Genomic DNA, 14,677 nt, shown 5'->3' with positions numbered 1-14,677 from the left:
AGTAAAAAATTCACCCTACAGGTTTACGAAGTATAAGAACTTGACGCCAGCCTGATGACTTTACAGATGGGAAAACTGAGACCCAGTGGAGCTGGCAGTTGACACAGAGCTGGCACAGTGCCCTGGCAGGCATCCTCACTCCCAGCCCCTCTTCTCTGAGCTGCCCCACACCGCCCCACAGACTCGGGGGCAGACAGTGTGGGAGTGAATATGGGGAAGAAACGCATCCCCAAGGCTGTGGGCATGCTTTCTGGAGAGCTGGCTACAGAGGCAGGGACAGTTCAGACCCTATTAGTTATCACGTGGTCGGGAAACGGGAACCAGAACTGAACGGCCATGACACTTCTGTTGAGTGCTATCTGTGCCACACGTACCTCCCGTAATCCCGAGTTCAGCCCCTAGAATCAAACACCATGGCCATCTCCTTAGGCTTGGCACCACTGACTCAGACCTAGACTACTAACTCAAGTGGTGCTCAAACCCCTTCCATTCTTGACACGTCCTCCTCCAACCCCTCCCCCTACTCTTTGTCAAACATCATGTCACTCTCCTGCTTAAACCCTCCCCTGGCTGCTCATGGCAGAGTCCTGGGTGATGGACCACGAGGCTCTGAGCCTGACCGCAGAGAGACACTAGCGGAGGGAGATGGGGCTTGACGACGGAAAAGGTTGGTAAACTAACCAAAAAGGACCCGCTCCCTCTGCAGAGGCACAGGCTGCAGATGCCTCGGCGGACTGGAGACTGTCCCCAGGGAACCCTGGGGGCCGTGGGCTGAAGACGGCAGAGCCACGTTGCGAAGGAGCCTGGGTCCCTGAGTCGATCCCGGATGTAACACTTGGATTTAATGGAGGCAAACAGGCTCCTCAGAAAATCCACGAACCTGTAATACCCAGCCAGTTGTGATTCATTTCTCCTGAATTCTGATGATTGAAATCCCATCTGTTAGTCCATCTGGGGACACCCTTCTGTCCTCTGTCCTTGCCCAAACATTGACCAAACACAAGAGAGAAAGTCTTAGAGGAGGGAGATCCCTTGGACCTTTGTAGTCAGGACCAGGCTTCCCTGAGGCAGAGGGAAACTTGGGATCATGAGATCTCACCCAGGGGCCTGGGCTCACCACTCTGAAGAGAAGGGTGTAGGACGTGGCACTGCTTGACCTTCTAGCTTTGCTCTACGGCCACTTCCAGCTCCAGGCTGCATCAGCCCTTTCCATTCCCAGAATGTCCTGTACAGGTGGTATCACTATCTGTGTAGTGAGCTGAGCAGTCAGAGAGTATGTTTTTCTAGAACATAGTGGGCCTCCCTTCCCCTAACCCTAAAGGTGGTTTGCCCTGTTTGCCAGGCACCAGTTTGTCGTAGAGACGGAGCACCCCGCAGGGTTCCGTGTGGTCAGTTGTGGTCCATGGGACACTGGTGATCACAGGCAGAGCTGTGATGCCCATGGGACCAGGGAGGGCCTGCTGCCTGCCGCCAAAATGTCTTCCCTGCTGGTCCTCGAACCGCTGTGGGATGCTCTCCTGGTGATGTCTGTGACCTTGAGAGGAGTTCCAGGTCCCTTGGGGTTTCCCTGGGAGATCCTGCTGTGTGCTGCTATGGTGGTTTTCACAGTAAAGAGCCGAAGTACTTTAAGAAGACGAGCAGAGCTGGCCGAGAGGTGTTCTGTCCGGGCTGAAGTCTACGGAAAAGTCAGGGAGAAGACTGGACTAATGGCTCAAGCCTATGAAGCCCTCAAGACACCCATGGTGGAGGCCAGCACGCCCACGTTACAAATCCTTTGCTTGGAGGCACTTAATAGAAATCCGAATGGGTCATCTCTTGAGGACATGAAAGATTTCCTTGAAAAAGGACAGAAAAGTGAGGCCCCTCAACTTTCATTTCACGGGCTGATGATGGCTCACCGCCAAGGACAGATACGGTCACTTGGAGACACATCAGAATCCCACCAATCCCAGGTGGCCGAGGCAAAAAACATCTTGAAAACATCTCAGGACAAAGTACGACACCTCCAGGAGAAATTAATGGATGGTTTGAATGAAAATACTCATCTTCAGCAAAGTCTAGAACTGCTCTCCCAAGAAACGGAGGGATGGAAGCAGAGAATGCAGGACCTGAAGGAATGAAAAGATTTGCTGGAATGCTCAAATGCACAAATACAGTGGATGCTGGATGATAAAATAAGCCAACTGAATTCACTCATCAAAACCACGCTGAAGACCATACATTTGCCTGATCTCTTGAAAGAGGGTCACGTAGAGACGGGCAACTTGGAAGTAGAGGAAAAAAGAGAAGCAGAAAATGACCATCATCTAATGGACTTGTCGGAAGCTGATCTGAAGAGTCTCATTTAGGCTGTTAAACTTAAAAGTGGCCTTTAAAAGGCACGAAGAGGAAAAAAAAGAAATATCCAGAAAACTGTGTGCATCAAATCAAATCAATGAAGAGCTAACGTGACAACTAAAAAGTCTCCAATCGGAGCAAGCATCCTTGCAGTCTGAAAACGCACAGCTGGAAGGTGAGATTCAGACGCTTCTGCTGAAACTTGGAATGCTGCCTGAATTACATCAAGAGCACGTAAAGCAGCTCCTGAGAAAATCAATTGAGGAGGAAACACATGGCCTGGAGATGGAGAAGAAATGTCCCAAAGTGCGTGGAAGACTGGACTATATATGTCAGAAGTGCAGCCTCTACGAGAAGATGGAGGAAGACACGGACTAAGAATTGGAGAGAACCACGTTCTCCTAGCAAAGCGAGATCCTCTTCTATGAGAAAAGAGCCCAAGAAAGGTGGGTGGCAGCTCTGTCCACCAAGAGGAAGCGCAATGAGCTGAGAAAGGAAAACGATCACATCAGGTGAATACTGGCCAACCTGCAGTTCAAGTTCCAACCTTTCCCAAGTGGAGCGTTTGCTCTTCCTGTTCCACACGCAGCCCGCGGATGCCCAGAAGTATCAGGGGATCCCCTGGGTCACCAGGTTCCCCGGGAAGCTGGAAGGTCATGCTGGGAGGGCTCAGGGTTTGGGGGTCACGTGCAGGTTTGATTCCGCTTTCATAGCAGCTGGGCTGTGAAACCTCATCCACAGCCACAACAAGACATATGCCCATGTCTTCTGTCTATAAAAATAATTTTGATTTATCTCCTTCTGGTCTAACTGCTATCTTTAGTTGATGCTATAACTGCTCATATTCAAGTTTTACGGCCTAGGTAGTATTTTTTCAAATATGGATTCATTTAATATAATTCTTAGGAATACATTCTTTTCATGTCACTGGACCCTCCAAAATGAAATAGTGTTAAGTACTATATTTTTTGTTTTAATTATGTTTATTTTTTTGGCTGCATTGGGTCTTCATTGCTGCATGTGGGCTTCCTCTAGTTGCAGTGATCGGTGGCTTCTCTTGTTGCAGAGCACGGGCTCTAGGCACACGGGCTTCAGTAGTTGTGGCACTCACGCTCAGTAGTTGTGGCTCGCAGGCTCTAGAGCACAGGCTCAGTAGTTGTGGTGCATGGGCTTGTTGCTCCGCGGCATGTGGGATCTTCCCGGACCAGGGACTGAACCCGTGTCCCCTGCATTGGCAGGCGGATTCTTAACCACTGCGCCACTAGGGAAGTCCCAGTACTGTATTTTGATTTCAACAGAAGGTCCACGTTTACTTAAACCATCATTAAAGTTTGACATGGATAGAGACTTTAAAACAATAAAGATTACTTATATTTGTTCTAAGTTGTTAGAAATTTGTGAAAGTAACTTAACATTTAACCTCATACATTTAAATTGTCTTATTAAGAAATGCAAAAAAGGGGCTTCCCTGGTGGCGCAGTGGTTGAGAATCTGCCTGCCAATGCAGCGGACACAGGTTCGAGCCCTGGTCTGGGAAGACCCCACATGCCACGGAGCAACTGGGCCCGTGAGCCACAATTACTGAGCCTGCGCGTCTGGAGCCTGTGCTCCGCAACAAGAGAGGCCGCGATAGTGAGAGGCCCGCACACCGCGATGAAGAGTGGCCCCCGCTCGCCGCAACTAGAGAAAGCCCTTGCACAGAAACGAAGACCCAACACAGCCATAAATAAATAAATTTAAAAAAAAAAGAAAAAAAAAAAAAAAAGACCCAACAAAACCACATCTGAACAACAACAAAAATCCTTCAGTGCCTTCCCTCACTTTCTCTTTGCACCAGTGAGGTCTCCTCCAATCTGGTTCTGACCGCCCTGGGCTTCTTTGTGTAATTCCAACCCTGGCTTATTCCCTCCTCAGGGCATCTGCATTGGCTGTTCTCGCTGCTTGTCTTTCCCAAGATGTTCACATGGTCGCTTCTGCATCATCCAGTCTCAGCCAAAAGCCACCTCCTCCAGGAAGCCTTCCCTGACCACCTCAGTGAAAGTGGTCCCCTTGTCCTGAGTCACCATCACAGTTTCTTCAGTGCACTATTGCTGGCCAACATCGTCTCCTTTACTATTTGCTTATGGATTTACTGACTGTTCCTACATGTCCCCTCCTCCAACTGGACAACAGCCTGCAAGTCCATGGGGCAGGGACCTTGTTGGTCTTGGTGAACCCTTTAGCCCCAGCATGCAGGACAAAGAGTAGATGAGAAATAGGCAGTGACTGAATGGATATATGAATGTGATTTTGAAAAAACCCTTGTAATTAAGTACTTCCATCTTTACCCCAGTTTACAGATGAGGACACCAGGGCACACTTTGCTCAAGATCAGATAGGTCAAAGTGGATTGAAACACAAGTAGTCCAAATCCAGCTGCCCTGCTCTTGACCATCTCAACTTCAAGTTGAGATCAGAAAGGAAAGAAGGGCCCTCCCAATTTTTGTTTCCCCATTTCTACCTGACTTTCACATTCCTTCCCTCACCTCCCTCCAACTAGAATCTACCTTTCCCTCACAGCTCTGTCCTCTGAGAATAAAGCTAATTAATTAGAGTGGAATCATTAGAAGTAAAATTTAGAAGGCTTTAATATGTTACCCCTCAAAGATAAGATGTGCCTTTACCCATTGAGACAATGTTAGGCTGTGTCAGATCAGTAATAGAATATGTGTGTGTGTGTGTATAGAGGTATTACATTATAGATATGTATATATACACACACATACATATATATACATATAATGTAACAAATGTAATACATTATATGTGTATAATGCATGTAACACATATTGAATATATTTCTCTTCTCCAGGAGAGTTTTGTTTTTTTTTAAATTAATTAATTTATTTTTGGCTGTGTTGGGTCTTCGTTGCTGCGCGCAGGCTTTCTCTAGTTGCGGCGAGCGGGGGTTACTCTTCTTTGTGGTGCGCGGGCTTCTCATTGCAGTGGCTTCTCGTTGCGGAGCATGGGCTCTAGGCGCTCGGGCTTCAGTAGTGTGTCATGTGGGCTCAGTAGTTGTGGCTTGCAGGCTCTACAGCACAGGTTCAGTAGTTGTGGCGCATGGGCTTAGTTGCTCCCTGGCATGTGGGATCTTCCCGGACCAGGGCTCAAACCCGTGTCCCTGCATTGGCAGGTGGATTCTTAACACCTGCGCCACCAGGGAAGCCCTCCAGGAGAGTTTTAGTGCCCTTTCAAAGCAAACTGCTCTGCAGTATAAGACAGGAATCTAATTTGCCTATTCTGAGAGGAAGCATATTTTGACCAGCAAGTAAGTGTTCAAGAAAATGATGGCTATTATTATTCCTAAAAGAAGAGTAAAGAAAGGTATTTGATTAAACAGTTGACTTGGTGTCAGAGGCACTACCAGGTATGAATAAGAGGTTCCAATTACTTTGGCGGGATGCTTAAGTGTGTATGAACCCACCAAACCCTTACAGCAGCCCTCTGTATGTTTCCATTGTATAGATGGGGAAACTGAGGTTGGGGAGAGGTTAAACAATCTGTCCAAAGATCACGTAACCAGTGGGTGGCAAGGCCAGAATGAGAAGCCAGCCACCCTACCTTTGGAGCACACACTCCAAGGCTCTCGAAGTGGGTCCCCAGATAAGCAGGGTCAGCACCACCTCGGAACCTGTTAGAAATGCGATTTCTCAGGTCTCATCCCAGATCTACGAAATCAGAAACTCTGGAGGTGGGTTCCAGCAATCTGGGGTTGAAAAGGCCCTCTGCATGGATGCTCATGTTTGAGAATCGCCGCTATAGTCCTTCCTAAAGGACATTGATTTCCAAATGTAAAACGTCTTACAGCTTAAAAGCTACCTACACCTGCTCAGAAATTAACCAGGCTGAACACAGTTCATGCAGGGCCCTAAACCAGCTCTCCAGCAGGGTATTCATGTGTGGTGTGAGGGGTCGGTACGAAAAGCAAGTGGGGGAACTTTTGGACAGTACGAATTGCCCCTCCCTCCATATAACCCTCTCTCTCTAGGAAAAATGGGGCTACTTTCAAAATATGTTGGTCCAGGACTACTTTCCTGGGAAAAAGCAAACTGCCTTCTTTCAATCTCCCTCTGTTTAATGGTAGTGATTGCAGTTAGGGAAGAGTTACGTAGTGGGTCTGTAACGGGGGAGGCAGACATTTTACATTTTCTCATTTACAAGCCTGGGAGGTTGTGACTGTCATTATCCCCATTTTACAGACAGGGATACTGAGGCTTAGCGACGTGAACATGCGTGAAGTCATATATATAACTGGTAAGTAGGTGGGAGGGCTTAGATGTGAACCCAGGACTGACTGGTTGAAAAGTCTGGGATCTTGACATTGCATCTCGATGTCTTTTCTCCCGAGAAGTCTCCCAACCACTGCCATTAGTCCCCTGTTAGTTCTCTGACCACGGCCATCTGCAGTCCAAGAGTACTCTGAATGTTCATATACGTCAGTGTGCCAACCATTGGCCGAGTAATTCTTGACTTAGAAACAGTTGCATAAAACCCAAGGATGCTTTTGGCTCTGTGGTTAGTCATTCATTTAGCTGTTAAAAAATAATTCTCTTTATATATAGTTAAGTGAAAAAACAAAAAACAAAATACAGACCAGTTTGAATAGCAGGGCACCATTTGTGGGAAAAGAAAATAATTTTTTTTTTTTTGGCTGTGCTGCGCAGCTTATGGGATCTTAGTTCCCTGACCAGGTATTGAACCCAGGACCATGGCAGTGAAAGTGTGGAGTCCTAACTGCTGGACTACCAGGGAATTCCCACAAAAGAATATTTTTATACTTCTTCTTATACTTACATAAACTTATTATATATGTGTATATACACACATATGCATTTCCTTGAATATGCTTAAAATATACCTAGGAAGATGCAAATAAAAATGGTACCAGTGATTACTCCTGGGGAGGGAAACTTAGTTCTGGGAGGGAACCATTTTTTTAACCATTTTCTAGTTTTGGACTTTTGAACTATGTGGACATATACCCATGAAAAGTTAAATGACAAGGATATAAAATAATTTAATACTTTTTAATGAATATTCTTTAAAAAAAAATCAACCAGTGAAATGTTAGAATCAGCCTGTCCTCCAGTCTTTGGGACAATTGGCAATAGTGAAATAGTGATTTTTTTTTAAATGAGAAAACCTTTACATGCCCACTGTAAATAATTTAATATGAAAAAATGTAAACACCTAACCTCTCTCTTCCTTTTCCTCACCCCTTCCATACCTTGGAGATAACTCTTATTAATGAGTCCATCCATCTGTCTGTCCACCACTCCAACCATCCCATCCACAAGTAGATCACATAGCACATGCAGCTTCACAATTCACCTTTCAATTAGCAGTACAGCAGATGCTTTTCCTGTTGGGATGGCTTCTCATTCATTTTAGTATTATTTTATTCTTTGCATGTATGATAATTTTTTAAAGAAACCGCCAGTGGATATTGAGGTATTTCTCTTCTTTCTACTATTACAAATACTGCCACAATGTAGATCCCTATGTATATGTTGATAGGATTTAGACCACTATCTTACCATTTTTGTGATAAAATTAATTTAGCAGATCTATGCCCTGGGGAAAATTTTCTTTATCTCATTCTTTATTTACCAAACAAGAGGGCTAGTTATATATTTTAAAAACTCTAGCGATAGCCTCACTGACAAATTTAAGACTCAGCTAACTTTAAAAAAGATCCATGTACAAAAATGACTTTAGTCAAGGTCAATTTTGAGTCAACTATAGAAATCGGCTTAAGAACACAAGAACAAAAGTGATATTACATGCCCTCAAAATTGATGTAAATATTACAGTTCTCTGAAATCTACAGTTTCTCTTAATCTTAAGAGAAAGTAAGAGACAAGCTTATTTCTAATTTGCTTTAGACTTAAGTTTATAGATGCATAACTTTCCCCAGCGACTAAAAGAAATATTTTTTGGACAACAGAGAAAAGTAATGTGCAAAAAGAACAGGGGATGAGCACACAAAAATATATGTGTGAAGATATTTTTTGCATCCTTTTTTTGCAATTGGGAAACACTGGAAGAAACTGAAATGGCCACCAAAAGGGAAGTGGCTATGGACATCACGGTACATAACCACGGTACAGTGGTTACGGACCACTAATGTATAAATGAAAAAGAATGAGGTCGACTTATGTGTGCCAAGTTGGAATGATTGGCAAATCAAACTGCCGAGATCAAGGAAGCACACGTATGGTTTGGCAGCACTAATTAAAAAAAAACACCACCACTAAATACAGTGTGTAGATTTGTGCCTTTATGAATCTATGTGTGTAGCTATGTGCGTCTAGGAATGTAAATTCCCACAAGGGACACAGAGAGATGCACACGGAGTGGGGAGGGAGTGATCTAACATGAGAAGCAGAGGAACAGTGGAAGGGATTTTCAGATTTACTTTATGAACTATTACAGCGCTGGGTTCTTTCACCTAAATGCACGCCTCGTGTGTTACTAAGCGTGTTTTGATTGCAGAGAAAGCACATGCCGGTCGATGACACTGGAATCAGATGCTTTCAATGTAAACATATTTCACTCTTCTAAAAAAATAACCTGGTGATTTAAAATTCATCCTTAATCATAACAGCCAGCCAGCCCATTTGTGGCTCATTCATTTCCCCCAGAAAACAGTGAATAAACACAGCAGGATATAAATGCATACGGCTGGAGAAGATGAACTTTTACTAGTTCTGTCTTTTCAGAATTCTAAAGTGTGGACCTTACCAATTTCTTTGACCTGCCTTTTTTCCCCCATTCCAATGCATGGCAGTGACAAGGCATTGAATTACCAGTTTGTCACTAACGCCATAGGCTTTATTATGCCTTTGAACAGAAGCTGGGCTTAAAAAGAAAAGTTTTTCTTAATAAGTAGCTGTTCATCCTTTGATATGCACATCTGGATCCCTCGTCTTATCTTGGGCATGCTAATGCTGCTTCCTGCAGATAATGATAAAAGAACAACTCAAAATAACAAAAAAGGAATAAAATGTGCCAGATGCCTAAAAAATAAGGCAGACAATGCATATAAAAGCAACTGGTTTTTCAATTCCGGAGAATAAACTCTATCAACAATTGAAGTAATCATTTTAGCGGTCAACTGATGCAAGAATTTTTTTTTAAGGGATTAGGAAGAAAAAAATAAGCAAACATCAGCAGACAACCACCACCACTTTCTGTTAGAAATTAAGAGGGAAATAAACGTAAGTATGCTGTAAATCACTTTGGGCTTTAGTTTTGCTTCTGCCCTGCTACATTGTTTATTCTTCCTTTTCTCCCCCTTTTTCCTCATTTGGCTATGACTTAAACACTGTTAATTAAAAGCCAAAAAGAAAGACTTTGATTCATAAAGTTTTTAGGAATTATAAAATATTTCAAACACACAGAGAAGTACCAAGAATAATATAAGAAACATCTGGGTACCCATCATCTGGGTTTAACTACTTTTTCATTTTTCCTTTATGTCCATTTTTCAGAATAAATTTCCTTCATTCTAAGAAGTCCTTCCAAGTGTGGTATTTCTTAATTTCTACATCATCTTTGTTTATTGAAGGAAGGTGCTCTTCTTAATAAAAATATTATGATTTTCTCATTTTTGATAAGTCTCAAAAGAGCTTTCATCTCCTATTCAGTGTGTAAATGGGTCTGATGCTTTGAAAGTGGGATTAGTATTCAGGAAGAAAGAGTAGAATTGTTATATATCTAATATACATATTTGATTTATAGATATTACTTATGGTTACTATCTAGATGATCTTTGTCCTTTACAACTTCTTTTCGAAAAAAAAGCAATGGTTAACCTGCTTTGTCAATTCGCACATACAGCATCAGGAGTTCTATGGCTGATTGTGACTATGTATCTTAATAGACAGGCAAATCAAAACTGCTTTACAGAAATTGCCCCATAAAGCGGGAGCTGAGGATTGTGGGGAGAGCGAAAAGGCACTGGTCATGTCTCCCTCTGCAGCACAATGGCAGATTGTGGTTTGGACCCTTTCTTCCCTTAACCAGAAAACATTCGTGAATTGATTCGGCATTAGCATGCAGCAGGCATGGGAAAATGATAAACTCCTATTACCACTGTCATGGCAACTGAAAAAATGGCTGCTTTGGGGGAGCAAGGTCCACAGGAGAAGAAAAGCAAAGACCCCGTCTCTTTCTTCTGTTTGACATCTGTTGTTTAACATACAAAATTGTATTATCATGACGCGAGCTAGTCGGCCAGGACGAAAGCCTGCCTAGGATTTGTTAAAGCCGTGCTCCCGCCACTGCCCACTCCCCTCTCTTCACCATAAGAGTATATAATTTGACTCTGAACATTTTCACTGAGGGCTGTAAATTCCCTCCCTTTTCACCCCAGGTACAAAGTGTGAAGTGCCTCGGGAAGGTGCAGTGTAGGGGGAAGGGTCTTATGGGGGTGGGGCGCAGATGACGGATTATACAGCAAAAGTTTCTTAACTTTGTATCTGCTTTTCTGAATTGTTACCCATTCCTCTCTCCACCCCCCACGTCCCTTCCCTCAAAAATATTTTTGAGTTTTCTAAGATAGCAATTTGGGCAGAGCTTGTGACCATGGGTAGATAGGATACAAGGAGGAACAGTAAACAGAGGTGCTGGTCTAAAGGTTTAAAATGGTTACTGCGGGGGGGTGGGGGGTGAGGAGGGGAAAGGGCTAGAAGGTAGCTCAGTGCTAGAGCCCTGATTTGGGAGTGGTTGGACGAGAGGTGGTAATCTCCTCTCACTGCCCTTTTCTAAATTTTTTAAATCAATAACCAGCAAAAATATCCAATAAGTGTTTCAGATGGGGCTACAGAAATCGATCTCTGGAAGAATGTCGGTGCTGACACTCATACAAAAATTCCCTATCCAAAGGTACCACTTGAAGCAAGTGCTTGGTTCATATATAAGTATGTATACATATTTTATGTATTTAAATACATATTTACATATGCATTTTAATACATAATAATATACATACTTTAATGCATAGTACCATTTAATACATACGTGTTATGTACATATTTACATATTTGTAATATGTGACATTTGCATATTACATAAATACATATTTAAAATACATATTTAGGGACTTCCCTGGTGACGCAGGGTTAAGACTCCGTGCTCCCAATGCAGGGGGCTGGTGTTCGATCCCTGGTCGGAGAACTAGATCCCACATGCATGCCGCAACTAATAGTTCGCATGCTGCAACTAATAGTTCACATGCCGCAACTGAGGAGCCCGTGTGCGGCAACGAAGACCCAGCACAACCAAAAAAATTTTTTTAAATGCATATGTATTTATAAATAAAATACATATTTAACAACACGCATCTATGTATTAAAATAACTCATATTTTAATACATTTTTTAAAGAGAAAATTTAAATGAAATGACTTTCAAACATTTTGCTCCCCATCCCCTCACAGTTGTGTAAACAGAGCAAACCAGGGACCATTTTGGGTTGTTTTCACAACACTGCCTTGAAAACAGCTGTTAAGGGTTCCCTTGGGACTATCCTAAAATGGACTAAAGTGAAATTTTCGGAAAGAGTGAGATTGAAAGCCCACTGATAGGAGAAAATCAGCGACATACTAACAAAAGAAAGCTCCTTTATATCATTCACATCAATTATCAGCGAAGTTGGGAAATGAAGGCGGTAAAACAAAAAGAACCTGTTGAAGGAAGCCCTGGCCTCTTCGAGCGTGTGCGGTTTGGAGCATCCTCACGGGTTTTAATAAAGATCGTAGATCATGACCAGCGTGCAGGCTTGAGGTAGGGATGCAGAAGCAAAAGAAATGAAAAGGGTCAGAACGGCTCTGTTCGTTTTTTCCAAATTGTGGGAGTAAAGTTACAATGTGCCACCTGGGTAAGCCCACTAGCTAAGTCCCCAGATCATGTCCACAGTAACCACAGGGATTTCTTGGATGCATTAGGATCAACGGAGGAAGAATTTGCTTGGGGGAAGGGAGCTGCCAGGAACCAGCCCCAATGAAGCACCCAGGGCCGCTCAACGCTGGATATGACAACGGTCTTATTTTTAATCCTCATGACAACTCTTTGAGGTAGGTATTATTATTTCCAGAATAATAATGGGGTAGGGGGATGGTATCCTGACTTGCCCCCTGGCGTTTCACTTCTTGGATATTCCAGTATCAGGTCATTTCTGCCTCTGTTTTTGGCTTTCAGTGCCATCAGCATAATCTTTGTCAGAGGGTGGGAGTTTTACATTTGCAATTCGAGATTTTTCTTTCTGCTGGGTTTCCGGCAGCCCCACCGCTGTTTTTCACTTCTCTAACTGCACATCAAATGAATCAAGCCCTAGAAATAGTCCTAGGGTGTTTCCTGGGGAAGGGGGTGGGGGTCCCTGTGGGATTTCTCTCTTTGCAGTTTAAGATTTTGAAAGGCATAACTTTCTGGATGGGGTTGGGGGAGAGAGAAAGTTCTCTGAGCCAGCCTTTTCAATTCAAATCCCCACTTTCCTTCCTCCCTAGTCTTTTCTGCTTCCTGACAATCATGAAGTCATTCCCAAACCTGACTGTGCATTGAATCACCTGCTGAGTTTTCCAAAAATGGGGATTTCTCAGGCTTCGCTTCTGATTTACAGGACCAGACTCTGAAGGTCTAGAAACTAGACTGATTCCAAGAGTGCCCTCACTGGAGACTCAGCGATCGGAAAGAACTACGGATGCATCAAAATATACACTCATTTAATATCACGAGACTCATTTTGATTACTGACCGAGTCACATCTCTGTAAATGCCACCTGTGCAGAGAGACCATCTCCATCATCCTGCAACTCCCAGCACTTCTCAACATGCGGAGTTGATATCATTTACTTGTGTGTTTATCATCTGCTTCTCCCCAGCAGCACAGCAGCTCTGCCCTCTTCGTGGTCAAGTCACAGGGCCTAGGTCGGTGTCTGAACATCCCAGGGACTCAATTAGTTTGTGCGAGGTGACTGCATGAGTGAATGAATGATTTGACTGTAAAAAATTCCATCAGCAGGGAGGGACCCTGGTCCTTTTCTAATCTGATCTCCTTATTGTGCAGATGCTGGAAGGCAGGTCAGAGAAGAGCCCTCGCTAGTAAGCCTCTCAGCTCACCTGCCACAGGGGCACTGTAGCAACCTCCTACTCCTAGGACACCTGGGATATTTTTTTTTTAATACTGAAAGATGTGTATTGCAGCATTGTTAATGGTAGCAAAAAACTGGAAACAAAAGGAATAAATACTGGCACATTCACACTGTGGAATATTATACAGTAGGCCCTTTGAATCCGCAGATGTGGAACCCACAGATACGGAGAGCCGACCGTACTACACTATTTAATATAAGGCACTTGAGCATCCGTGGATTTTGGTATGGTGGGTGGTAGTCCTGGAACCAATTCACCCAAGGTTACCAAGGGACGACTGTACAGACAATAAGCAAAAATGAATAAATCTGTAAGAATTGTGTCAAACGAATTTCCATTAAGTATCATTGAGTGACAAGAGTATAATGCACTAACGTGTAAAATACTACCCCATTTTGGTAAAACAAACGATGATAAACTATCCTTGCCCAGGATTACTTGAACCTGGATAAAAATATGAAATGATAGGAAATTCAGTGTGAAGACTGGTTGTGTATGGGGCTGGGTGTTCGGAAGCAAGAGTGTTATGGAGAAGAGGGGAGAAGGTGGCAGAAATCAAGGGAAAAAAAGGAAGAAAATTAGGTGATTGTGATATTTAAAATTATGTATTTATGAAAATTATATAATTATGCATGCATGTACATAAACAGAATTGCCTTTTTTAAAAAAATGTGAGATGCACCTGCAGTGATAGAAGGAAAATATAGAGCTTTGAATGTATTTTTAGGAAAGAAAGATGGAGGATAAATAAGTTAACATTTAACTTAGGAATTTAGCAGAAAGAGAAACAAGGTAAATGTAAAGAAAGATGGAAATAAAAGGAAATCACCTATCTGAAAATTAAAAAAATAGAAATGTCTTAAAGCTAATATGGAATGTTAACAGTCATTTATTGTGGGTGAAGGGTACAGGGATACTCATTATATTATTTTTTTTCTACGTTTCTGTATGTTTACACTTTCCGTTAGAAAAAAATGTAGCAAAAGACAAATTCAGCACAGTGTCCCCATGAGGGTCATTCTCTTCCGGAAGCAGGAGGCATGACCCCTGGGCACAATGATGTCAGTATTCCTTTTTCCAGCCTGTGGGCTGCTGCTTCCCAGACCAGGACTTCCTCATCAGTGGAGGATAAAAATTAACAGGGGACA

This window comes from Balaenoptera ricei, chromosome 15, assembly GCF_028023285.1.
Source record: "Balaenoptera ricei isolate mBalRic1 chromosome 15, mBalRic1.hap2, whole genome shotgun sequence".
Taxonomy (NCBI): domain Eukaryota; kingdom Metazoa; phylum Chordata; class Mammalia; order Artiodactyla; family Balaenopteridae; genus Balaenoptera; species Balaenoptera ricei.
Note: the sequence above shows the minus strand (reverse complement) of the source record.